This window comes from Scylla paramamosain, chromosome 2 (assembly GCF_035594125.1).
Source record: "Scylla paramamosain isolate STU-SP2022 chromosome 2, ASM3559412v1, whole genome shotgun sequence".
Lineage (NCBI taxonomy): Eukaryota > Metazoa > Arthropoda > Malacostraca > Decapoda > Portunidae > Scylla > Scylla paramamosain.
In genome coordinates this window covers 20,105,696-20,132,655 of record NC_087152.1, presented here as the reverse complement: position 1 = coordinate 20,132,655, position 26,960 = coordinate 20,105,696, and the positions used below count along the sequence as shown (strand labels likewise).

At 40.6% G+C, this 26,960-nt stretch overlaps 1 long non-coding RNA gene across 1 annotated transcript; it reads left to right on the top strand.

Moving 5' to 3' along the window:
* The first annotated feature begins 10,103 nt into the window (after positions 1-10,103).
* LOC135111668 (uncharacterized) lies at positions 10,104-17,300 on the top strand. Its single transcript, XR_010273865.1, has 2 exons — positions 10,104-11,421; positions 16,599-17,300. It is a non-coding gene; the product is annotated as an uncharacterized LOC135111668 (long non-coding RNA).
* Positions 17,301-26,960: the final 9,660 nt, after the last annotated feature.

Below are 26,960 nucleotides of genomic sequence, written 5' to 3'. Positions count from 1 at the left end.
AATTTAAGTCATTGCGCACATAAACGCAACATCCAGCTTTTGACTGAAAATGAGGATAGAGAAACTAGGGGGAACAGAAAAGTGGTTACAGTCATTTAACTCAGACACCTGAGTTTCAGTGAGGAAAAGAAGATGAGGTTTAGTAGAGGAGAAGTGGTGTTCTAAAGATTGAAAGTTAGATCTTAGATCGCGTATGTTGCAGATGTTAATGAGTAAAAAGTTGAGGGGGTATCAAGACACTTAGGGTCGATACCAGAAGAGCAGTGCGACCTGGGGACATTTATGGTCCCCTCTACAGATGGTGACTCCGAGGCTTAGATCGCGTATGTTGCAGAGGTTAATGAGTAAAAAGTTGAGGGGGTATCAAGACACTTAGGGTCGATACCAGAAGAGCAGTGCGACCTGGGGACATTTATGGTCCCCTCTACAGATGGTGACTCCGAGGCTTGTGGAGGAGTCACAATGATAATTTTGAAGTTTTTGAAGGATATGTGTTTGTAGTTTTGTGTGAAGGAAGAGAGTTGTCTTTAGAGGGCAGGCTGTGACTGCTCCCCTGTGTTGTGAGACATAAAGGGAAACGGTCAATGAGGTCGCACAAAACTACATACACCTAATTACGCACACACACACACTCACAATTCAAAATTAAGATAGCAGTTCCAACACCGACCTCGTAGTTCCCATCTGGAGAGGGGACCACAAATGTCCCCAGGTCAGACTGCTCTGGTATCAACCCTAAGTGTCTTGACAACCCCCTGAACTTTTCTTCATTAACTTCTGCAACACTAGTGGTCTTAGATCTAGTTTTCAATCCGTAGAACACCACCTCTCCTCTACAAAACCTCATTTTTTTTTTTTTTTGAAACAAAGGTGTCTGAGGCAACTGGCAGTAACCCCTTTTTTGTTTCCTCTTACTTTCTCTATCCTCATTTTCAATTCAAGGCTGATGTTGTGTCTATGTCCCCAATGACTTAACCACGTCCCTACGCTTTTGAATCTTCCGAGTTTTCCACCTACAACTAAAGAGTCACTCTCAAACTATATTTATCTGTACTATATACCTCTCATCTAACTCCTTTGACTATAAGAAATTCTTTGTCTACTTAACTTCTGAAGTGGACTGACTCTTCCCTTTTGCTGAGGTTTCCATTCTTGGAGACTTCAATGCTCACCAACAGCTTTGGTTTTCTTCTCCCTTCACTGACCATCCTGGTGAACTAGCCTTTAACTTTGCTGTCCTCCTCGACCTAGAGTAACTGGTGTAACACCCTATTCCTGAACGCTTTGGACATACCACCAAAATTATCGATCTTTTCCTAACCTTTAATTTTTCTGCTTATGCTGTTTCTGTATCTTTTCCATTGGGTTCCTCCGATCACAATTTCATATCTGTATCTTGTCCTATCGTTTCAGTTCCTCCTCTGGAACCTCCAAAGCGGAGGTGCCTCTAGCGTTTTGCCTCTGCTAATTAGGGGTATCTGAGGAGGTATAATGCTGATTTTTTTTGGAATGACTACTGCTGTCAGAGATCCGTCTCTGTGTGCTGAACATATAGCAAGGATGGTAGTGTCTGACATGGAGGCATACAATCCTCATTCTTTCTCTCGACCTAACCCTTCCAAACCTTGATTTAACGTAACCTGTTCTCGTGCTATACATGATAGAGAGGTAGCCCACAAAAAAAGCCTTCCTAATAGCCTTGAGCCTTCCTAATACGCTTTATATTTCTGCCCGGAATCATCTGTTCTCCGACTTACCAAGAACTCCTTCATTAGTAGAAGGTGTCAAAATCTTTCAAGATCTAACTGCTGTCGTAACTTCTGGCACCTAGCCAAAAACATCTCCAATAACTGTGCTTTTTCATCTTTTCCTCCTCTATTTCATCCTGATGGCACCACTGCCATCTCATTCATTTCTAAAGCAGAACTCTTTGCTCAAACCTTTGCTAAAAACACCATCTTGGTTGACTCAGGGCTTATTCTTCTCTCTCCTCCACCCTCTGACTACTTCATGCTAGACATTAAGATTCTTCGCAGTGATATTTTCTATGCCCTCGCTGACCTAAACCTTCGGAAAACTTATGGACCTGATGTGGTCCCTCCTATTGTTCTCTGAAACTGCGCCTCTGTGCTTGCACCTTGCTTAGTCAAACTCTTTCAACTCTGTCTGTCAACATCTACCTTTCATTTTTTGCTGGATGTTTGCCTACATTCAGCCTGTTCCTAAAAAGGATAACCGTTCTAATACCTGAAACTACCATTCTATTGCTATAATTTCCTACCTATCTAAAGTTTTTAATCCATCCTCAACAGGAAGATTCTTAAACATTTATCACTTCACAGCCTTCTATCTGATCGCTAGCATGGGTTCCGTCAAGGCCGCTTTACTGGTGATCTGGCCTTCCTTACTGAGTCTTGGTCATCCTCTTTTAAAGATTTTGGTGAAACTTTTGTTGTTGCCTTAGGTATATCAAAAGCTTTTGACTGAGTCTGGCACAAAGCTTTGATTTCCAAACTACCTTCCTATGGCTTTCTTCCTTCTCCCTATAACTTCATCTCAAGATTCGTTTCTGGCCGTTTTATTGCTGCTGTGGAAGACGGTAACTCTTCTCCTAAATCTAGTAACATTGGTGTTCCTCAGGGTTCCGTCCTGTGTCCCACTCTCTTTCTAATTATTCATCTTCTAAACCAAACTTCTTGTCCTATCCACTCCTACGCCGATGATACCACCCTGCACTTTTCTACGTCTTTTCATAGACGTCCAACCCTTCAGGAAGTAAACAGTTCACGCATGGAAGCCAGAGAACACCTGACTTCCGATCCCTCTAAAATTTCTGATTGGGGCAGAGCAAAATTAGTATTGTTCAATTCCTGAAAAACTCAATTCTTCCATCAGTCAACTAGACACAACCTTCCAGACAACTTTCCCCTCTTCTTCAATGACACTCAACTATCCCCCTGTTCTAAACTGAACATCCTCGGTCACTCCTTTACTGGAAACTTCACATCTCATCTGTAGCTAAAATAGCTTCTATAATATATATGTGATTAGGCATTATGATTCAAGCGTACGATACAAACTAATACAAAATGACTTGGAATATTTGTTCCACTCATTACAATGAGTGTGAGCTTTCCCCATTTCGCGTTAAACTAAATCACACATAAGAAAATATTCTGCATTATAAATGTAATGCGTTATGTTTATGAGTTCAGATCTCATGAAACAAAGAAAATAATAATCTGTGTTCGCTCAGACTCGTTCTACAACTTTATGACGAGGACATCATTTACTTGGTGATGAACAACACCAGCAGGAAGCATTAGACAAAAAATTATTGATATTTGAAAGTAATCACTGAACAAAAGCGTTCGCACAAAATAAATCGCTATTTTCCGCATATTTCTTATACTATTCGATTATATTCTCTCTCTCTCTCTCTCTCTCTCTCTCTCTCTCTCTCTCTCTCTCTCTCTCTCTCTCTCTCTCTCTCTCTCTCTCTCTCTCTCTCTCTCTCTCTCTGTGTGTGTGTGTGTGTGTGTGTGTGTGTGTGTGTGTGTGTGTGTGTGTGTGTGTGTGTGTGTGTGTGTGTGTGTGTGTGTGTGTGTGTGTGTGTGTGTGTGTGTGCGTGCGCGCGTGCGTGCGTGCGGATGTACTCGATTCCACTTTATTTCATGAAGATGAAAGCCTTCACACACACACACACACACACACACACACACACACACACACACACACACACACACACACACACACACACACAAACACACACACACACACACACACACACACACACACACACACACACACACACACACACACACACAAACACACACACACACACACACACACACACACACACACACACACACACACACACACACACACACACACACACACACACACACACACTTGAGAAACATGAGTTCAGGAAGTACAGCACATCTCAGGTTTGCGAGGAACCCCTGCGTTATTATCTTTGCACTTGTCTTCCCGATCTAATTTGCATCTCCGACGGCGGACCCAAACTCACTGCAATTTGGTTCAGTCTTCAGGAGGAGGAGAAGAAGGAGGAGGAAGAGAAGAAGGAGGAGGAGGAGGAGGAGGAGGAAGAGGAAGAAGAGGAGGAGGAGGAAGAGGAGGAGGAGGAGGAGGAGGAGGAAGAGGAAGGAGAGAAGGAGGAGGAGGAGGAGGAGGAGGAGGAGGAGGAGGAGGAGGAGGAGGAGAAGGAGGAGCAGGAGGAGGAGGAGGAGGAGGAGGAGGAGGAGGAGGAGGAGGAGGAGGAGGACTTTGCCATACCTCTTGTACAGTAGATACATAAACAAATATCATATCATTTAAAATTATTCCGCAAAACTCAGTAGTCTTACGAAAGTTGTAAGACAAATTTAGAAATGTTGAATGAAGAAAATTAAGGATAACGTAGCGCCATCTCTACAGAGTAAAGGAAGGAATATGGTGGGTCTTTCATTGTGGCGACTATCAACAAGATTTAATGGAAACGGATTAGGTATATCAAACATCAAACTGACAAAAGTATAATTCAGTGATTGAAATAAAAGCAAATACTCCTAATACTGAAAAAAAGACTGAGAGAAGACAAGAGAAGGCCACGGTATGTTGTGGAATAAAGCAGGTGGTGGCTTTGGTAAGAGACTCCTGCTCACCTGCCACAGGAAAAGTGCAGAAGTGAAATGGACTGTGATCCTAAAACACAACAGGAGAAGGGACAACCTTCCTCCTTTCCTGTGCAACTAAATCCATTGATTGATTAATTTTGTTTTTCATTATTAAATTTATTGATAATGCAGTAATGTCTTTTCCTCCCTCATAACCCGTCCAAAAACAATAATGATTATTATAATATTCTGGAAAATATAGGGAACCATAATTCAACTAATGTATATTCCAACTTTGATAAAAGCTATAATATTATAGGGAAAAATGCACTAAAATCGAAAACATGATGAATTCCTGGAAAGAGAACAAGATAGCATCTTGTACAATGTAGATGTGTTTACTATAATTCATTATATTCACATGTCTTTCAGCGATCACTCGGTGAAAGCTATACGTGATGTTGCACAACATTGTAATTTCTAGACGAGACACATTCCTTATTTACTTGCCTCATTCCAGCCTTGAAGAGTCTTGGTTGTGGAGGCCACATTATCAAGTATCAAGCAGACATCTACAGAATAAATTATAGCCAAAGTTAAGAATTCTTCTGAGATGAGGGAACCAAGAATTCTTTTGAGATGAAGGTGTCTAACTAACTTCTGAAATGCTCCATTGTAAAATGATTATCCAACTTCACCACCAACAAAAAAGTCCTTCATTGTGAAACATGATATAAATTATTCGAAACATCTTCGAAAGAGAAAATATTAAAAAAGGTGCCACAAGAACCAAGAAGGAAAACGATGCATCAGCAGCCTCAGAAGCAGCCTCAGAAGTCCCACTGTTCTTCCTTGAACCTAAGAGTCAAGGGTGGGCTTATCGTGTCCTTGTCGCTGCTCTGACGCATTCTGTTTGTTCCATCAAGCGCGCAATGAGTGATGGATGATTAAAGGCGCGCAGCACCGCAGAGTCACAGCTGGTGCGATTATCGGAGAAAGCGCGCGTGTGAAGTTTTAGGTGATTCTTGCCGACTGGAATATATAAACAGAAGACATATTTTGACTGACACGAAGAGAAAGACAGGAGGAACAAGAGAGCTAAAAAAAAAAAAAAAGTAGAGGGAGAAAAGATATAATTATCTTTACATTTTGATCAGCCAATTTCATACAATTATGCCTTATGTCGTCCTCAAAATCTTTTACTGATTCACTGAAAGAACCTATTTTAATTTGTTTTGTTTTTTCTTCTCATTAAGTGCCTGTCTGCCTTATCTTAGTTTTCTGTCTTGAGCAATATTCTGTCAAATGAATTGTCGATCCAGTGTTAGTTAAACGCATAATATGACTGACCCAAAGTATTCGTACATCTTTCTGTCTTCTTAATGGTGACCGGCATGCTTCATAGCGTAATTTGTTCCCTTACCTATGATGCTCTTATTGTGTATTTCTATTAGGCCTAAGGGTTTATCTACTGAACGGTCCTAATTTAGGTTTCAGAACTACCACAAGATTCCAAGCCTCAGACTCTGCAAGTTGATATGCAAGACCACAGGACGTCTACGGGCAGCAGACAGTAGACAGGTCTTTAACCTGCACAGGAATCATGAAGGCTGATGCTCTTCATGTTGTTGCTCATACTTCTCATATTTACAATGATTAGAAATTATAACAACTAAACCAAGCCGACGATTATGATGATAATGAAGATGTTGATGATGGCAGCTGCTTGCTGTATTTTAGTAAGCGAAAACTGAGGAAGACTCCAAGCCAGGAAAGGGGGATCCAGCACTGTAATAGCAGTTAAAAGTGTGTCTAGTATCGCTCCATGCATATGAAGTTGTGTGCGCGTCTCGGGTATCAAGTAATCCCCGCATGGTGACTAATGAGCTAAGCTTCGACTTCTCTATTCCTTCATGCTCTCTCTCTCTCTCTCTCTCTCTCTCTCTCTCTCTCTCTCTCTCTCTCTCTCTCTCTCTCTCTCTCTCTTATTTTAACAAATTTACATAAGGCTTAAAACAAGACGTTTTTTTTTTTTATGCTGCTATTTAAAAAGTCTATACTTGAATATAGATAAGAAGATATATACAATAAAGTAAACTTATCCTACTATATACATACATCATTATCACAGCACTAGTATGGGAGTTTGTGTTTTCCGCCATCTGTGGACAGCCACTTTTACTTGCTGGAGTGTCATTGTCTGTGTATCACTCGCAACTGTTGTAAACATGTTCCACAGTCTGGAGGTTCTGGCTATATAAGAGCGCTCGCTGGTGCTGCCTCGAGTTTGATCGAGGCACCTGCACCAGCATGTCACTGGAGGTGGTGGTCCTGGACTCCCTCTGGACAGCTCGTGGTGGGAGCCTTAGCGAGCTGAGATGAGGGACCTCCTGAACCCGGGCCTTGTGCTGGACCACCATCGCCGACACGTCCCGCCGATGCCCCAGCGACGTGACTTCGGTCTGCTCCTTCTGCTGCTGCTGCTGTTCGTTCATCCCCACCAGCTGCAGGGCACGCCGTTGCACAGCATCCAGTCTCTGCAAGTGGGTGGGAGCACTCGACATTTAGGACTAGGTATTGTACTCCATACAAGGCCGTATCTGAGCCTTGTACAGTATAAGGATGCCCCAGGAGTCGAGGTTTCCCCCCATCCGATGCAGTGCAGAGACCCGCAGGGAGGCCTCGTGGGCAACAGCAGCAACATGGCGGTCAAAGCGCGGGCCACAGTCCACTGTCACTCCCAGCACCTTGATGTGTTCCTGGAGGGGAAGTGTCTGGCCTCCAAAACTCAGACGGCCTGAGACTGCCGGGGAGGCAGCTGGGGACCGTGAGATGACCATGGCCTGCGTCTTCTCTGGAGCGAAGCCAACTTGCCACGTCTCTCCCCTCTCCTTCACCAGTCTGAGCTGCCTGTTTAGCTCTCTGACGGCTCGCTGACTGTCGGAGCGGCAGTAGAAGCGGGAGAGACTGCAGTCGTCGGCGTATGCAAGCAGAGTCAGTATTTGTCGCAGGAGGTCATCGATGTATATGTTCCACAGGATCGGGCCCAACACTGGACCCTGCGGAACTGAGGCAGCAATGTCCAGGGCCACCACAAGAGTATCCAGGCCTTCGTCCAGGGCATCCTGCCAGCCTTGGGAGAGGAGGGTGAGGAAGTCCGCTGTTGAGCCGCCAGGCAGGAAGCCGAACTCCCTGTCTGAGAGGAGGCGGTTCTCACTCAGGTGATGACAGATGACACTTGTCACTACCTGCTTCAGCAACTTGCCCACCACGGAGAGCAGCGACATGGATCTGTAGTTGCTGGGCTCAGACTTTGAGTTCTTCTTGTGGGCTGGTACCACTCGCGCCTCCTTCCATATAGAGGGCCACCTGTCTTCAGGTAGGACCTGAAGACGCTGGTAAGAGGACCTGACAGCTCACTGGCGCAACGTTTGAGGAGCCGCGGGCTGACGGTCGGGCCGGTGGTTTTGTTCTTCTCCATTTCCCTCATTATCCGATCCATCTGTCCACGTGTCACTTGAACATCTTTGACGGTGTGATCTGTTTCCTGAGGGAGGTGAGGTGGACATCTACTCGCATAAGTGACTGACATCTCTGTGAAAAACTCAGCGAGTAGAGAAGCCTTGTCCTCACTATTGGTGGCTGTTGTCCCATCCAGCTGGGTTAGTGGAGGAACAGCGTCGCGGTGGCCTGTTCCTTGCTGCTCCTTGACGAGCCTCCACCAGGTCCTGTGACCAACCCCTGAGCCACAGTGCTTTTGCCTCAGGTCCTCTCGCTGCTGCCGTCTCGCCCACCTGCAGGTAGCTGCCACTCGTCTACACGCCACACGATGTTAGGCTCAGTTGTACAGTGTCAGACGACGTTTGTACCTCACCCAGGCTAAGTGTTTAGCCTCAGCGGCCGCTCGGCATCAGTAACCGAACCAAGCAGGGTCACCAGGCCTAGCGAGGTACCTCTCTCTCTCTCTCTCTCTCTCTCTCTCTCTCTCTCTCTCTCTCTCTCTCTCTCTCTCTCTCTCTCTCTCTCTCTCTCTCTCTCTCTCTCTCTCTCTCCCTCCCTTAAAGAATTAGTTTCGTACCTACAGGAGTGTAAAACATCGCACATTTCATAATATTTTTTTTGCAACACTAATAAGTCATTACATTTAAAAAAAAAAAAAAAAAAATTGAATACAGGGGAAACGTTTGAACACACCACTGGGTTCCACAAGATTTAGGGCACGTATCGACACCTCCAAAATGAGCTTGTCCACTAGTTAAGCGAGAAGCAGTATGTTTCCCGTTAGTTAATTGGCTTTTGTAATTAAAGTTACAATAGACATATTGGCTAACAGGGAATTACGTGTTTGTGCACGTCTTCCTTTTAATTAATCAACACATATATTTAGAAGGAAACCATACCTGAAACTTGACGGAAACATGAAGAACGGCTCTTTGCAAACACAAAAGAAATTTTGCATTTCTTCATTCTCCAACATTTTTTTTTTGTTTTTGCTTCCCTCACGAAGACTGCGAGGGCGAATATGGCTGCCTACTTCTATTCCTAGTGACGATGAGAGTGGCAGAAAGAAAATTACGTTCATTACTGTTGAGTTAAATGTGTGTGTAGTAAGTGGATGGTTGAGAGAGAGAGAGAGAGAGAGAGAGAGAGAGAGAGAGAGAGAGAGAGAGAGAGAGAGAGAGAGAGAGAGAGAGAGAGAACATAAATGGGCACCCCGGCAACTCCAAGCACCATCAGACTGACTGACTCAAGTAGGTTGAATTAAAGTGAAAATTAAGTTAGGTTAGGTCAGGTTTGGATATGTTAGGTTAGGACGGAGCATGTTAGAATATCTTAGGTTACGAGAGGATAGGTTAGCAAAGGTTACGTTAAGTTAGGTTAAGTTAGCAGCTGAAGAAGAATGAGCATTAGCAGAAGAAGAAGAAAAAGAAAAGGAAGAAGAAGAAGAAGAAGAAAGAAGAAGCAGAAGAAGAAGAAGGAGGAGCATTAACAAAATAAAAAAAGAGCATCAGGAAAAGAAAAAGAGGCATCAGAGAAAGAAGAACAAGAAGTAGATCACAGGAAAAAGCCGCAGTATAGGAAGAAAAGAGAGCAGCACCAGCCTTTTTTTTTTTTTTCATGAAGGAGGGGCACCAGCCAAGGGCAACAAAAATTGTAACTAAAAAAAAAAAAGGCCCACTGAGGTACCGGTCCCCGTACAGGGTCGAAAGAGTTAGTCAAAAATACATTATAAGTGTCTTGAAACCTCCCTCTTGAAAGAGTTCAAGTTACAGGAACATGGAAATACAGAAGCAGGCAGGGAGTTCCAGAGTTTACCAGAGAAAGTGATGAATGACTGAGAATACTGATTAACTCTTGCATTAGAGAGGTGGACAGAAAAGGGGTGAAAGAATGAAGAAAGTATTGTACAGCAATGCTGCGGGAGGAGGGGAGGCATGTAGTTTGCAAGATCAGAAAAGCAGTTGGCATGAAAATAACGATACAAGTGTAATAGGCACTACTTTGCATGAAGAAAAGAATAGATATAAGAGTAGAATTAGAAGGAAATTAGAGACGCGTTAGAGAATCTAACGCTAGTATTAGAAGAATTGTGCAAGAGGTGAACAGGACGTTGAATTGATAACAGCCAAGCTTAACTATAAACAGCCGGTTTGTTTTATGCCCATTCAGCTTGTTAAAGGCTTACCTCCCATTGGGTGGAGATTAAAACGTCATTCATTTTGCTTGATATTATTGGCTATGGAAATCTATGACGTATGCCTCGACACCTCTCGGACAATCCTCAAGTCACTTTTAGCAGGATTAGCAGCCAATCACCAAGATAGTACAGACGCACAACCCGTGTCGCTCTGACTTGAGTTACTCAAAGACTTAGACTCTGATCAAGACGCAAGAGTCTTAATAACTTTGCTTATAATCTTAGTCGTGTGATTGAGTAGTAAAGAAGTGCACTGTTGTTGAGCTGTAAAGACAATTTATATTTTCTAAATAAACTGCAACACGCCAGACTAACTTTGATAACCCACTTGCACAAGGATGTTGTGAGTGATGATTATCGAGAAAGAAAATCGTCGTCTCCGATACCAAGCTACGCCCACCGACACATAGTCGCCACAGAGGCTAGAGACAGTGTACACACAAACACAGCCAACACAGTGGTGGCAGCGGTGGGATTCTGAAGCCTAAACAACCTCCGAAGAGTAAGAAGAGTTTACAAACATTAGAAACAAACAGCAGCAACGGAAACAACAGCAATAACGCTTCCCCAGCCAACACAGTGAGTCAAGGTCAACCCCGCAAGTGTGCACAAGTCCCACACCGCGCCGCACCTCATCACACTCCCGAGCCACTACTCACACGATCAAACTCAAGAGTAACTCTCAATTAATACCACCAAACAACGAGACCAATATCTAAATACTAAGAAGAGACTTAGAAGAGGAAACCGCAGCCAGAGACGAGAGCAGGATCAGCGCCGCCCCAGCAGCCGCCGCACACAGCCATCAGCCACAGCACGCCGCCACCAGCAGCCGCTGCACACAGCCATCAGCCAAAGCACGCCGCCACTAGCAGCCGCCGCTCAAGAGGACATCGCTACTCACTTGTCTATACTTTGGTAACAGTATTCAACCTGTCATTCATTAATGTAATTATATTCATGTAATATTTTATCTAATACCCAGTGCACCAACAGTTTATGTATGCCTGAGGAGTGACTGAGCACGAAGAAACATTGAGTATAACTGCCTTATTGTAGAGCGTCTCCCAACATTATCACACGCACTAATCATCATAGGACAAGGTATGTAAATTGTACACATGTATGCCACTACCTAGTCAAGTTTCAAGTCGAACTAGTCCTATCTTTACTCGCAGTTTACGAGCTTTACGTGAAAGTAGAAACTCCACCATGACAAACGCTAACGTAGTAAAACATTCAATCATCACCACTATTGCTGATATCCCCAAATTCAGTGGAGAACCTGATACTATTGATTTAAATCAGTATGTCAAAAGAATAGAAACTTTGATCAAAAACAAAGGTATTGTTGAGGATAACTTAAAAATAGAATGTTTCAAAGAACACATTGACGCTGTTAAGGGCACAGCTCGTCACGTCATAGTATATTCACATTTAGACAACATCAAAACATTTGATGAGTACATCAAAGCTTTTAAAAAGCACTTCACAACAAAAAGCGATAGAGATCCAATACGCGCCAATACGTTTTCTGAAAACAGCTCCAGAACAAAATGAGACACAAACAGCATTCATTTCAAGGTTGGATACACAAGCAAGAGACATCGAAGCAATCTTTGAAAACTCAGATTGGTCTGTGAAAAATTAACCCAAACAAATTTGCTTGAAAAACATGGCTCTCGTTATGATGCTAGCACAAATTGTCAAATCAAACAAAGGTATAGTACAGGAAAGACTCTATAAAGACATCAAACCAAACATACAGTTAGGTGAGGTAGATTGCCTACTCAAAGGCTATGCAGAAATAGATCCTACTTGCAGTACATATGTGTTAGCTGCTAGCTCAGACTCACGCACACCAACCACACAAAGGCAAGGACGATCACAATCTAGAACCAAAATGTCAACACCCTATAATGGTAGGAGTCCCTCTAGACAAAGACAAAGACAATTGAATGTTAGAATTGCCACAAATTTGGACACTCTGCAAGGGACTGCTACGCTAATATCACCTGTTCCAACTGTCAGTATAAAGGTCACAAAGAATCAGTATGTAGAAATCCTCCTTGGTGTACTTATCATCACAGAATTGGGCACAGGACAGCAGACTGTCGTGCTAGAAGTCAGGATTTTCGCAATGGCCAAAAAGAGAAAAACAGTACAACTTAGTCACTTCATCAGTAGCCAACAGAAGGTCAACTCGCCACACTTCATATCAAAACCAGGAAATAAAAGAATCCAAAGCACAGCCATGGTACTCCAACTTAGATAAAAGCCAGGAAGTAAAGGAAGTTATCTATATAAATGACAACTCCGGAGGTCCGCTCATAGCCGGACGAGTGTTTGATGAATCCAATCACATGTTTCTAGACACAGGAGCACGTATAAACTTAATCAGTCTAGATTTTCTAAGAAAAGCGAAACCTGGTTTGGTCATTATTGAGCCAACCACATTCAACATTCATGGAGTTACCGGAAACAAACTCACACCTTTAGGAGAAACACAGATAACTGTAACTTTTGGGAACTATTACATATTTGAATTAACAGCTGTTGTGGTAGAACAGCAAGCGTTCCCAGGAAACTTACTCATTGGATATGACACAATGCGAGATGAAGACATAACTATCTTCCCTGCGAAGGAAGGAGTTAAAATACCTTACAAGTTTCTTCCATTCGTTAACACCCGCAGCCAAGATGTCGTGGCACCAGTTAGTCAACATCCTAAGACAGAAGTAAACACAGTTCCCTCAGATAATAACGTGGCAGAGCGGTACTTAAACAATTCATCACCAGTACTTGACGAGAATTGCATTCCTACGGAACGTCATGAAAAGACAAATTCCCCACTGATAACCCAAAAGAACAAACAACATGCACCAACCGAAGCCTTGAAAATTGTTTCAGGTTCTGTAACAGAGTGCACGCTGTTGCAGGCTCAGTCTATTTGCAAGGTAAAGGTTAGTCTAAAAGGAATAAGTGACCATGTGACAGCGATTGCCTTAAGCGAGTCGTCACGTATTCGTGGAATAAATTTAGAAAGTGGTCTTTACCATACAAACAGGGGTAAATCTGAAGTATTTGTCATCAACACGCTTCACACAGACGTAAATATTAAGAAAGGAACAGAGTTAGGACGTTTCCAAGTCAGTAAAGCTATAGAAATAATCAATAATCAAGACCTTAGCTCTGATAAAGATGAACAAATAGCACAAGTGTTTTCGCTACAAGAATCCTCACAGAGTGAGAAAGAGATAAAGAAACACCTCGCTCCCACTAGTCGTCCAGATCTTGAGAAAGAACTAGTACACTTACTACACCTGCATAAAGCAGCAGTTGCTTTGCCAGGAGAAGCCTTGGGTAAAACAACTCTATTGCAACACAAAATCAAACTCCAGCCAGGAACACAGCCTATTTACGTTCCCGCATATAGACTACCGCATTCTAAACTTGCCACTGTTGATAAATTGATTGAAGATATGTTGTCACAAGATGTCATAGAACCTAGTGACAGTGAGTGGAATTTTCCACTAATACTTGTGCCCTAACCGGACGGTACCATGAGACCAGTGATTGATTACAGGGAACTCAACAAGAAAACAATTCCAGACAGACTTCCGCTTCCAGTCATTTCTGATGTTCTTCGAAGTCTAGGCACTTCAAATAAGTTATTTAGCACAATTGACATAAAATCTGCATTTTGGCAAATAGAGCTCGATGAAGCTTCACGTCCATTGACAGCATTTTCTACACCAACAGGACATTATCAATTTCGTAGAATGCCATTCGGATTATCGAACAGCCCACTTACTTACATGAGATTAATGAACAATGTCCTACAAGGTTTGATTGGGAAGACTGCTAGTGTTTTCCTTGATGACATTTTAATAGTTTCACAAACAGAAGAAGAACACTTCCACAAACTAAACCAAGTCTTCACCAGACTCGTATCAGCAGGATTAAAGATCAAGTTGGAAAAATGTCGCTTTCTACAAGAGAAAGTAACTTACTTAGGTCATCAAATAGACAGTCAAGGTCTGAGGACAGTACAATCAAAGGTAGACGTCGTAAAACAATTTCCTCAACCAACCTCAGTTGAAAAAGTAAGAAGTTTCTTAGGACTAACAGGATATTATAGAAAATTTATCAAGAATTACGCTGACATAGCACAACCATTGAGTTCTCTCCTGAAAAAGAATACTACATTCTCTTGGGGTCCTTCCCAAACCAAAGCATTTGAAACACTGAAAAACAAGCTCACAAGTTCGCCAGTATTGATTTTCCCAGATTACACAAAAGAATTCATCTTGTGTACAGATGCCTCTGACATTGGGTTAGGAGGAATACTAATGCAGGAAAGAAATGGTAATCCACACCCAATTGCATATGCTTCCAGACTTTGCACAGCTGCAGAAAAGAATTATAGCATCACAGAACGCGAGACTTTAGCAGTGATATATTGTCTAGAACACTTCAGAGATATCATATTGGGTTACAAGATTAGAGTGTGGACAGACCACACCGCAATTCAGAATCTGTTTAAAAACAAGAATTTAAGAGGACGCTTAGCACGTTGGTTTGTGACACTGCAGAATTATGAAATAAACTTTGAATACATACCAGGAAAGAAAAATACAGCAGCCGATGCTCTATCACGAAACATAGTCTCACACGGAGAAGTAAATAGTGTAGTATGCAGTATCCAAGAACTAACCACATTAGACAATGAACTTGTATACTCAGAACAAAGAAAAGATGACACTTTGAAGCAAATAATAGAGCACCTTGAAGGTAATACAGACAGAGAAGCACAGACACTACCAAAAGAAATATAAACTATCGGAATTCCAATTACATAATGGATTGCTATACCGCAATACCGAAATAAAATGCAAAGGAGTATCACGTGGAAAAGTGAAACAGTTAGTTATACCCAAAGAGTTGGTACCAAATGTCTTGCACTTCATTCATGATTGTGCAACTAGTTCTCACCCAGGAAAAGAAAAGGCTTATAGACAAGCACAACTTAAATACTATTGGACAGACATGAGAAAACAAATCTACAATCATATAGATAATTGTAACGTTTGCGCAGAAACAAAAGGACACACACGCACACCAGCACCAATGTTGAATTACCCAATCCCTGAGAAACCGTGGGATAGAATTCACCTTGATACCTTGGAGTTGCCCCTATCTGAAAATGGATTTAAATATTTATTAGTAATCATCGATTACTTCTCCAGATTTTGCATTTTACAGCCAATGCAGAACAAGAAAGCAGAGACAATCGCTACAACTATATTTGAAAAAGTAATATGTCCATACACAACCCCAAAAACTATTATCACTGACAATGGTCCTGAATTTAATAACGCTATTCTAGCAGAAATATGTCGCATTTTCAACATAAAGAAAATAAATGTACACGCCTACAAACCGGAAAGTAACGGAGTTGTGGAAAGACTTAATAGAAAAGTCATCACTTGTCTACGTACATTGATAAATCCACACAGCATTACGTGGGACACATGGATCCCGCACGTCACATGTGCTTTGAACACACAAATCAATTCAGCCACAGGTGAAACGCCACATTATATTCATTTTGGAGAGGATAAGAATTTACCGTACTCACTTCTAGAGTCAGCACCGCGTCATGTCTATAACTATGATGATTTCATACTAACTAGAATCAATAAATTCAAGGAAATTTACCAACGTATCAGAAATCACATGAATCAATACTCACAAGACTTAACAAAACAACAACATAAAAGGGCACGAGAAATAAAAATACAGCCAGGAAATATAGTCATGGTCAAACTGCACACGCCAATAGGACATAGCAACAAACTTTCGCCCAAGTTCAAGGGTCCGTATAAAGTCATTGCACCAGATAGTGGAAATAAATTCACAATACGAAATTTGGAAACTGGTGATATCAATGTACGCCATGCAGATGAGCTCAAACAGACAAACATGAATGAATTTGGTGATTATGCAGTCATAGATAGTGATGAAACAAATAGCATAGTAACAGACAAGACAGAAACAGACACAAACAATGTAGAAACAGGAACAGATTGTGCACAGACAGAAACAAGTCACCACGCAGCAGACGACGAAAGCCCTGATTACAGGAAGAAATTAAGAAGTCATAGAAAACAAGTTTTGCCATTAATTTGCACCAATGAACTCTCATTAGAATCTGAATTTTATGAGTATGTTGAAGAAATATTAAATGAGTTGAACATAGATTGTTATTCTTTTTACAGGTATAGATGAAACAAGTGGCATGCATGTTCTCAGCTATAGTAGTTCTAGCAACAGCCTGGGACCCTGTGAGGCCCGGAGCTTTAGTAAGGAAAATCGGCGACATGATCATTGTGAACCACTCAGTAAGAGTACTATTGAAATTTGACAATATAAATGTTGTAAGAGAAAATGTCAGACATATCGATAACGGTTTACAGATGGTAAAAGACAAATTGATAATTAGTAAGATATCCAATGTGAGATTAGAGAAGAAATTAGATGCTATACAGACGAAGGTCACCAAAATAGAAAATAACTTCCTACATAGCAAAAGCAAAAAAGGAGTAGGTATCGCAATAGCGATCGGATCGTTAGTAGGTCTTGGAGTAACAAATATTGGTTTGTATGCAGAACTTCGCTCAAATGTAAATAATCTACAAAACTCAGTGTCTAGAATCGATGTCTTACAAGAAGAAACAGAAGATATACAACTTACCATAGATGAGATGATTAATAGCATAGAAACCTTAAGCACAGAGAACTCTAAATTGAAGGAATCCCTGGAAATTTTCATGGTCTTGGATCAGTTGCACATTAAGATAAATGAACTAAATGCTGAAATGGAACAGTTAATTCAAGACTTAGTTATGGCTAATGCTGGACATGTTACATACACATTATTTGCAATATCACAACTTCTAAACATAACTCAACAAGCAAAATATGAGTGGAATTTTCAACCTTTCTTTGATTCAAATAATATTGCTCTATATTATCCCATTCTTAATTCATTCATAAATGATACTGGAGTACTCATTGACATACCATTTTCATCAGAATTGAAATATCACATGTATAATCTGATTCCTTTCCCAATGAAATTTAATAGTTCCATTATAACAGTTGATACTGATATAACATCTCCAACAAATTACATCCTATCCATAAATGGTTTGAAAGAAAGTGTTATAGTAAATGATGATCTATTGCACTGTAAGAAAACTAACGTAGACCTGTACATTTGCTCAGCTACTTATTTTACTTTCAATGAAGCACTGAGTCACTCGTGTGCCGCATCCTTGGTGAAAAATATATCCATTGTACGCAATTGTCATTTTAAGGAAGAAACTCCTATAACACGTCATGAAACTATCCAGGAATCTCACTACTTATATTTTCCAAACAAGACAACTGTATCAGTCATATGCCCAGGATTTCAACCTCACATAGCATCAATAGAAGGCTTATATCGTGTACCAGATCAATGTGAACTTCATGGCCCCACACTCACAACAGTAGCAAATAGGAAAAAGACTATTGTACTTAATACAGAAAATGTTTTACAGGACATTACTATGAAATTCCCAGACAGAGCTCCTCCTTTGAAAATCAGAAAGATTAACAAGAAAAGACTTGTAAAGCAAGTGTCAAAAACACACACAGGTACTATGTGGTATATAATATATGTACTTCCATTTATCTTGATAGTCACATTGAGCACAATATCAATGATACTTATGTACAAGAAACTCAAGAATTCATCCATCGAAATGAAACACATTTCCGAGCCGTAACCCTGTAATAGGTATGTAAAGAACAGCAAGCATGTAATATTGTAAATAGAATAGGTATGTAAAGAACAGCAAGCATGAAATACTGTAAATAGAATTTAATGCATAACAATTTTGTCGGGACGACAAACGGTAGCTGCCGAGCCCTGTAATAGGCACTACTTTGCATGAAGAAAAGAATAGATATAAGAGTAGAATTAGAAGGAAATTAGACATAGTACCTGTGTGTGTTTTTGACACTTGCTTTACAAGTCTTTTCTTGTTAATCTTGACTAGGTAGTGGCATACATGTGTACAATTTACATACCTTGTCCTATGATGATTAGTGCGTGTGATAATGTTGGGAGACGCTCTACAATAAGGCAGTTATACTCAATGTTTCTTCGTGCTCAGTCACTCCTCAGGCATACATAAACTGTTGGTGCACTGGGTATTAGATAAAATATTACATGAATATAATTACATTAATGAATGACAGGTTGAATACTGTTACCAAAGTATAGACAAGTGAGTAGCGATGTCCTCTTGAGCGGTGGCTGCTAGTGGCGGCGTGCTTTGGCTGATGGCTGTGTGCAGCGGCTGCTGGTGGCGGCGTGCTGTGGTTGATGGCTGTGTGCGGCGGCTGCTGGGGCGGCGCTGATCCTGCTCTCGTCTCTGGCTGCGGTTTCCTCTTCTAAGTCTCTTCTTAGTATTTAGATATTGGTCTCGTTGTTTGGTGGTATTAATTGAGAGTTACTCTTGAGTTTGATCGTGTGAGTAGTGGCTCGGGAGTGTGATGAGGTGCGGCGCGGTGTGGGACTTGTGCACACTTGCGGGGTTGACCTTGACTCACTGTGTTGGCTGGGGAAGCGTTATTGCTGTTGTTTCCGTTGCTGCTGTTTGTTTCTAATGTTTGTAAACTCTTCTTACTCTTCGGAGGTTGTTTAGGCTTCAGAATCCCACCGCTGCCACCACTGTGTTGGCTGTGTTTGTGTGTACACTGTCTCTAGCCTCTGTGGCGACTATGTGTCGGTGGGCGTAGCTTGGTATCGGAGACGACGATTTTCTTTCTCGATAATCATCACTCACAACATCCTTGTGCAAGTGGGTTATCAAAGTTAGTCTGGCGTGTTGCAGTTTATTTAGAAAATATAAATTGTCTTTACAGCTCAACAACAGTGCACTTCTTTACTACTCAATCACACGACTAAGATTATAAGCAAAGTTATTAAGACTCTTGCGTCTTGATCAGAGTCTAAGTCTTTGAGTAACTCAAGTCAGAGCGACACGGGTTGTGCGTCTGTACTATCTTGGTGACTGGCTGCTAATCCTGCTAAAAGTGACTTGAGGATTGTCCGAGGTGTCGAGGCATACGTCATAGATTTCCATAGCCAATAATATCAAGCAAAATGAATGACGTTTTAATCTCCACCCAATGGGAGGTAAGCCTTTAACAAGCTGAATGGGCATAAAACAAACCGGCTGTTTATAGTTAAGCTTGGCTGTTATCAATTCAACGTCCTGTTCACCTCTTGCACAATTCTTCTAATACTAGCGTTAGATTCTCTAACGCGTCTCTAATTTCCTTCTAATTCTACTCTTATATCTATTCTTTTCTTCATGCAAAGTAGTGCCTATTACAGGGCTCGGCAGCTACCGTTTGTCGTCCCGACAAAATTGTTATGCAATAAATTCTATTTACAGTATTTCATGCTTGCTGTTCTTTACATACCTATTCTATTTACAATATTACATGCTTGCTGTTCTTTACATACCTATTACACAAGATAGCAAGAAATGCAACATTGCGACGATGAGAGAAAGGCTGAAGACCGTCATTTAGACAAGAGTAGTTGATAAGACGAATAGCTTTTGATTCCACCGTCTTTAAAAGAACGGTGAAACCCCCCCATACATATGTTATGTACTCCATACATGGACGGATAAGGCCCGTGTACAGAGTTAGCAGCTGGGGGTTGAGAAAAAACTTGCGGAGACGACTCAGAACACTTAACTTCATAGAAGCTGTTTTAGCAAGAAGTGTCCAGTTTAGATTATAAGTAAAGGACAGACAGAGGGTATTCAGCGAAGAGGGGGGCAGCTGAGTGTCACTGAAGAACAGTGGATAGTTGCCCGGAAGGCTGTGTCAAGTTGATAGATAAAGGAATTGAGTTTTTGAGGCATTGAACAATACTAAGTTTGCTCTGCCCCAATCAGATTTTTTAGAGAGTCAGGCGTACGGTGGCTTCCCTGCGTGAACTGTTTACTTCTTGAAGGGTTGGACGTCTACGAAAAGACGTAGAAAAGTGCAGGGTGGTATCATCAGCGTAGGAATGGTTGTTTGGTTTAGGAGATCATTGATAAATAATACATATATATATATATATATATATATATATATATATATATATATATATATATATATATATATATATATATATATATATATATATATATATATATATATATATATATATATATATATATATATATATATATATTGTTGAATTTTACAGCAACTCGAGCATTATTCTCTTTAATGGAGATCTTTTGTATTTTCCGCACAAAGGTACATTTGTCAGGGTATAGGCTTTGTAGGAGTGAACCGAAGTCCATTTTCCTCTTGAGACGTCTTTCGGTCCTGTCTGGACCATCTTCAGGAGAAGAGTGAAGAGCTTTGCTGTTGTGAAGTGAAGCTTTGCTGTTGTTTAATTTTTGCTAGCCTGACTAGCTGGGCTATTCAGAGCCCACAGAGATTACTTTTGATTGCCAGAGAGTTATCTTGGGGGTGGTGTGGTTGCTACGAGGTGGAATAGTGTCTGGAGGGGTACTCCAGCAATTGTTTCTGCTGCAGTTTTCGAGCAAAGTCGTCCTTAGTTTTCGGGGTTGTAGATGGGTTTATAGTTGTGGGTGGGTTTTCTGAGGGATGTCGAACGGCCTCCTGTGTCCTGTGGCTTTTAGATACCAGGTGGCTGAGGGCGAGCCCTTCATTCATTGCATCAGTGATGTCTTGCCTCCCGAATTGTCTGATTTGTGTGGTTTTGCGCTGCTGCAGGCTTGGATTGATTTCAGGTCTACGATTCAGCGTGAGGCCGCTGCTTTTGCTGCTGTGTCGGCTCGATCGTTATGGCAGCGTGCCCAGGGATCCACAAAAGCGTAATGTTTGTTCCTTGAAGTTTTTTTTTCTTTTGCAAGGTGATGTATGGTGGTGATTAGGTTTATGTTGTCTTTTGGGACTTGTTTGAGTGTTTGCAGTGAGGCTTTGGAGTCAGTGGCGATTAGGGAGATGTGTGCTTTGGTTTGGAGGCTGAAATCGAAGGTTCCCTTGATCGCCACCAATTCTTTTTGGAGAGAAGAAGCTCCGTCTGTCAGTCTCCACTGCATAGTATTGTCCCTGCAGAATAGAGTTGCGGCTCCAGTGTCGGGTTGACGGAGCCGTCTGTGTAGACGACGATGTCATGTTTATTTTTCAGAGGTAAGAGGTGACTCAGGACTTCTGCCTTGAGGGCGTGAGGAGGCTAGCTCGCCTTTGGAAGGTGTAGCCAGTTTTCTACAATGTTTGGGAGGTAGGGTTTTCAGGGTGCTGTTGGTTTGTAGTCAAGGTGGGGTTCTTAGCGGATTCTATTTAGGTGGTTGGGTGCTACATCAAGATGAAGAAGGGATTGTGCAGCACACCTTATCCATGTCTTTAAGACATGGATATGTATATATATATATATATATATATATATATATATATATATATATATATATATATATATATATATATATATATATATATATATATATATATATATATATATATATATATATATATATATATATATATGCACGTGTATGCGTGTATCCTTGTGTGTGTCAGAGTCATATTACTGGTGCAGACCACTACCGTCTCAGATATCTACAAATGAAGTGAAGCAGCTGAGCTATTGTTCCTGCTTCAAACATGATCGTTAATGATCCGCGCGAATAAGTTGGAAGAAGAGTATGATAAGTGGGCGGGAGGGAGGGAGGGAAAATGGTTGCTGTTGCTTTCTTTTATTCAGTCATCAAACCTCTATTGTCTCTTCCTTAAACACCAGAGTTACTACTTATTTGCACTACGAGGTGAAGCGTCCTAATTAGTTACACTTAACAGAATTAAGAAAAAGAAAAATTCACTTGGCTTTCGAGTCGTGGGAGGGAATTAATGTGGATCTTCTTTCTAAATATGACGGAAGTGGAGGAATCACCTGAGGGAGGCTTCGGACGGTGCGTCACAAAGGACAGACTAGCCAGCCAAACAGTCAGTGCAATACTCCATCAGCAAGCAGCGACACTCACTCGCCAGTCCAGCACTGACGTGTTACTCATATTGGTCAACCTTAGCCATTAATAATTTTGATCAGCGGCAAAAGGACGCACGCACTCACCGGAAGATACTTGATTAGTGGCATCTCTCTCTCTCTCTCTCTCTCTCTCTCTCTCTCTCTCTCTCTCTCTCTCTCTCTCTCTCTCTCTCTCTCTCTCTCTCTCTCTCTCCCTCTCTCTTCCAAATAAATTCATTATCAATCTATAAATTCGATTGTTTTACTATATTTTGCTGACACAGAGATAGAAGGGCACACACACACACACACACACACACACACACACACACACACACACACACACACACACACACACACACACACACACACACACAACAGCTACTTTGGTCAGCAGTAAGTACACCTATATATTCATGTCCCGGATTAGATGTCAATAAGGAGGCCTGGCACCGTCAAGTGAGGTCTTCAGAAGAGATGCACGGGGTGGGATCATGTCAGTGTTCATGAACGGCAGATTACTTCTTAATGAAACGTGGCAACTTTTTACCGCATTTGCTTTGGTTGTAATAGCTGGTATTTCTAGGTATAGAATTATCTATTGCACAAACGCAGAGCCCAAGTTTTATGTCGTGCCACATCACAATCTTATTTCCTGATAATCTACTTGTCAAATGCGAGAAAATTTTCTTCACGTTCAGAATTACGCATCATTAGCATTGGGAGAGATCCTCCCCTTTATCAAAGAAGTTCTGTTGGCGTTTTGTATGACGGCGTCTGGTATTAACCAAATTAATTAACGATCTTGAACTCCAACAGTATCAAATATGGAAAAGGGAAAATGTTAACCATTCTATCACGTAAACGCTGGATATAGGCTCTCGCTGTAATTAATGTACTGTCGAACAAAGCTGCTGGTGATTAATTTCACAAGAACACCAGTTATTACTCTAACGGACAACATTTTTTTTTTTAGCAGAGTGGTGGCAGCTCAAGGTGGATGAGGGACAGTAGTGGGCTTCACGCCACCACACCAGCTAAGTGTGGTTTACATGACAGAGAAGGGTGGCACAAGAAACACGGGATGCTAATCTCAAACACGGTTTACCATTAAAATTTCTCTCTCTCTCTCTCTCTCTCTCTCTCTCTCTCTCTCTCTCTCTCTCTCTCTCTCTCTCTCTCTCTCTCTCTCTCTCTCGTAATCGCGCGTAGGATGAGAGCGAACTGATGAGAAGTTCCACGACAATTTCCAGGAAAGCCAGAAACTGCACCAAACTAGGCATGATTACAACGATAAGACTTCTTTTGGGGTGAGAAGCCGAGGAGACGTCTGTGAAATCATGTTTATCTGTGAACCAAAACTTTTCTTTGAAATTTTCAAGGAAGAGAAAGTGCTCTGAGCGGGAGGAAAGAGGAGAGGAATTACGTATTATACATTCTCAATCTTTTGAATCAACACTTGCAATTCTGTAACATTTTTAATGGCAGCGGAGTGATCTGCACGAAAGTGACTATAGCATTCCTTTAACTCAATGTTTAATTAAGATTTTTTTTACTTTGGTCTTAATTCTCCGTTATCATATTCACCTGTTCGAATATACAACAAAACTGTGTTTCTTGAGGAATCTTGTGAAAATAGTGCAAAATGAAAAGCAAGATGAAAAGAGGGAAGGCAAAAAACACACAAATCTAGCCTCACTGGAGTCGAAGCGTTCCCGCTCGCTGATAGACACGTGATCCCGCAAGAAGAACCGGAGGCCTCAATTCATTTCACGTAATCTACGGCATCAAAACTTTACCCAGTGTTGCTTTCCTCTGATGGGGGAACAAGAGTCCGGGCGAAGTTTGTGCGCGCGCCAAAGTGTTCATAATCCGGCAGCGGCTCACTTTTCCCCAACAAAAGTATAGACGGACCAAGGGAAGTTTGCTTGTGAAATCCTTCCTGAGCCGCGGGGTTTTGTTCAGCCTCAATGGGGGGGGAAGGGGGAGGGAATTGCTTACTCATGCGGAATGGTGGGTGTTTGGTGGGGTGGGAGGAGGTAACCTAGTCGGCAGCAGAAGAGTTCCTGTTTATTTATCGAAATCCTACCTGCTCAGTTCACCTTTAATTAACTTGCAGTGGTGCCTTACACTTGCTGCATTCTGGTTCTTTTCATATTTCTTTTCTCTTTCATTTCCACTGTTTTCTGTTTCTTTCCGCCTCAACTGGTCAAGTTTTCAATATTTTATAGAGTTATTTTGTTCAACATTTGCTTCCTGTGAGATTCTATAGTAATCTAAATGCTCACCTTTACTTCACATAGTGTGTATATATATATATATATATATATATATATATATATATATATATATATATATATATATATATATATATATATATATATATATATATATATATATATATATATATATATATATATATATAGTTCTATATAATGCAATATGATCTGGTTTGTGCCGATTTGTTGCCTTGTGACACCTGCCCACAGCCTCGAGGCTCAGAGGGAAAGGGCCCTTCACTATCCTCACATTATCATCATTAATAAGAAACAAAGGCTGGAGGGAGCAATGTTTCACGAACCAAACGACTCCACAGCCGGGGGTGACTCACAGCAAAGCAAGCTTCCACGAACACTTCCTCTCCATCCTTGAACAATACTCGAGGAGATCGATCAACTGTATTCCAGCCCCGTGCCTTGCAGACGTCACCTTCTTCAGTGTCTTCAGCTGAGCTCGTCTCTTAGATATAATCTGATCAGCCGGATCGACCCTCGTGATGCATGCCTGCCTATTCCCAGAGGTGAAGCAGAGGTGCGGCCTCTCACACGTGGCCATTAGTGGTGCTTCATCATACTAGCCAAGGTCACTGATAATAAAAGGTATCAATTGCTTGTCTTAATCTCTTGTCAGTTTTTTGATACTCTCAGGAAAGCCATCTTCGCTCAGTCATGCCAATTCGGGTTGTCACGTGCAATTGTGTGTGTACCAGTATATGATCAACAGTAGTAAAGGGATATTCAAGCCATGATATTTAACAACTGAGTAGCAATTATTTTATCATCTTTAAGAAAACTTTTATTACAATTGAATATTTTAGTCTTTTTTTTTTTTTTTGTCCCATGTACGAGCTCTTAGTATTGCTCTTATTACCTGTAGGTAAGCTACTACTTTGAAGTTTTTAAGATTAAGAGCAAAGACAGAAACAAACACGAAGCTTGAGTTGAAGTACATGTGGATGATTATCATTGGATTAAAGGCAAGACAGTGTACATACTAGGTAGTTTAACAAAAAATGTAGTAATAGACCTCTACTTCCTTTTCTTTCCGTGAAGTGTTAACTAAATAAAGTCCACAACCATGTACCTCTGTGGCCTCGCTGTGGACAAAGTAAAGGCACACAGGCAATGACCGTAAAACACGTCCCAGAAATAGAAATTTATGGCGGAGAGGAACACGCAACATAATTAATGAAGCGTCGGCACATTGCCAGTCGCGCCCAAATCCTCAGTGCTGGAGAATGAGTAAAGATGAATTCATTCTGTGTTCGCACTGACTGTCTATTTCGATGAAGAACTGTCATTCTGGTTACCATAACCTATATAAAGAATCTTTATGAATTGTTATTATTATTATTATTGTTGTTGTTGTTGTTGTTGTTGTTGTTGTTGTTGTTGTTGTTGTTGTTGTTATTATTGTTGTTATTATTATTATTATTATTATTATTATTATTATTATTATTATTATTATTATTGTTATTATTATTATTATTATTATTATTATTTATCACCATCATCATCATCATCATCATCATCATCATCATCATCATCATCATTATTATTATTATTATTATTATTATTATTATTATTATTATTATTATTATTATTATTATTATTATTATTATTACTACAGTATCACCGATTTAACTGAGTGAGGTTTACGGATTGAACGGATCGAATTAGGAGAATCGATGTAAAGGTAATCACATAAATAAATAAATAAATAAATAAAATAAATAAGTAAAATTAATAAAAATAAATAAATAAAATTTCAAAGTGAGTACAACCCTTATAAAATGTACTTGTGTGTATATCATATATATATTTATTTATATATGTATTTATGTACGTATATACGTAGCTGTATATATACATCCACGTACACATGCACCAATTTAACGGATATCTCAGTTTAACGGAGTGGCTTGTGCGCTTTAATCCGCTAAATCTCTGAGTTATTTTATTATTGTAATTATCTTTAAAGCTGGAAATAAAATGGAATTATATATATATATATATATATATATATATATATATATATATATATATATATATATATATATATATATATATATATATATATATATATATATATATATATATATATATATATATATATATATATATATATATATATATATATATATTATTTTCAGGTGTATATTTTTTTCCCACTCAGGAAGGTGATGTCAGTACCCACTTACATATAAAATTGAAGGTGTAATATCTAACTTATTAGCTATTGTTTA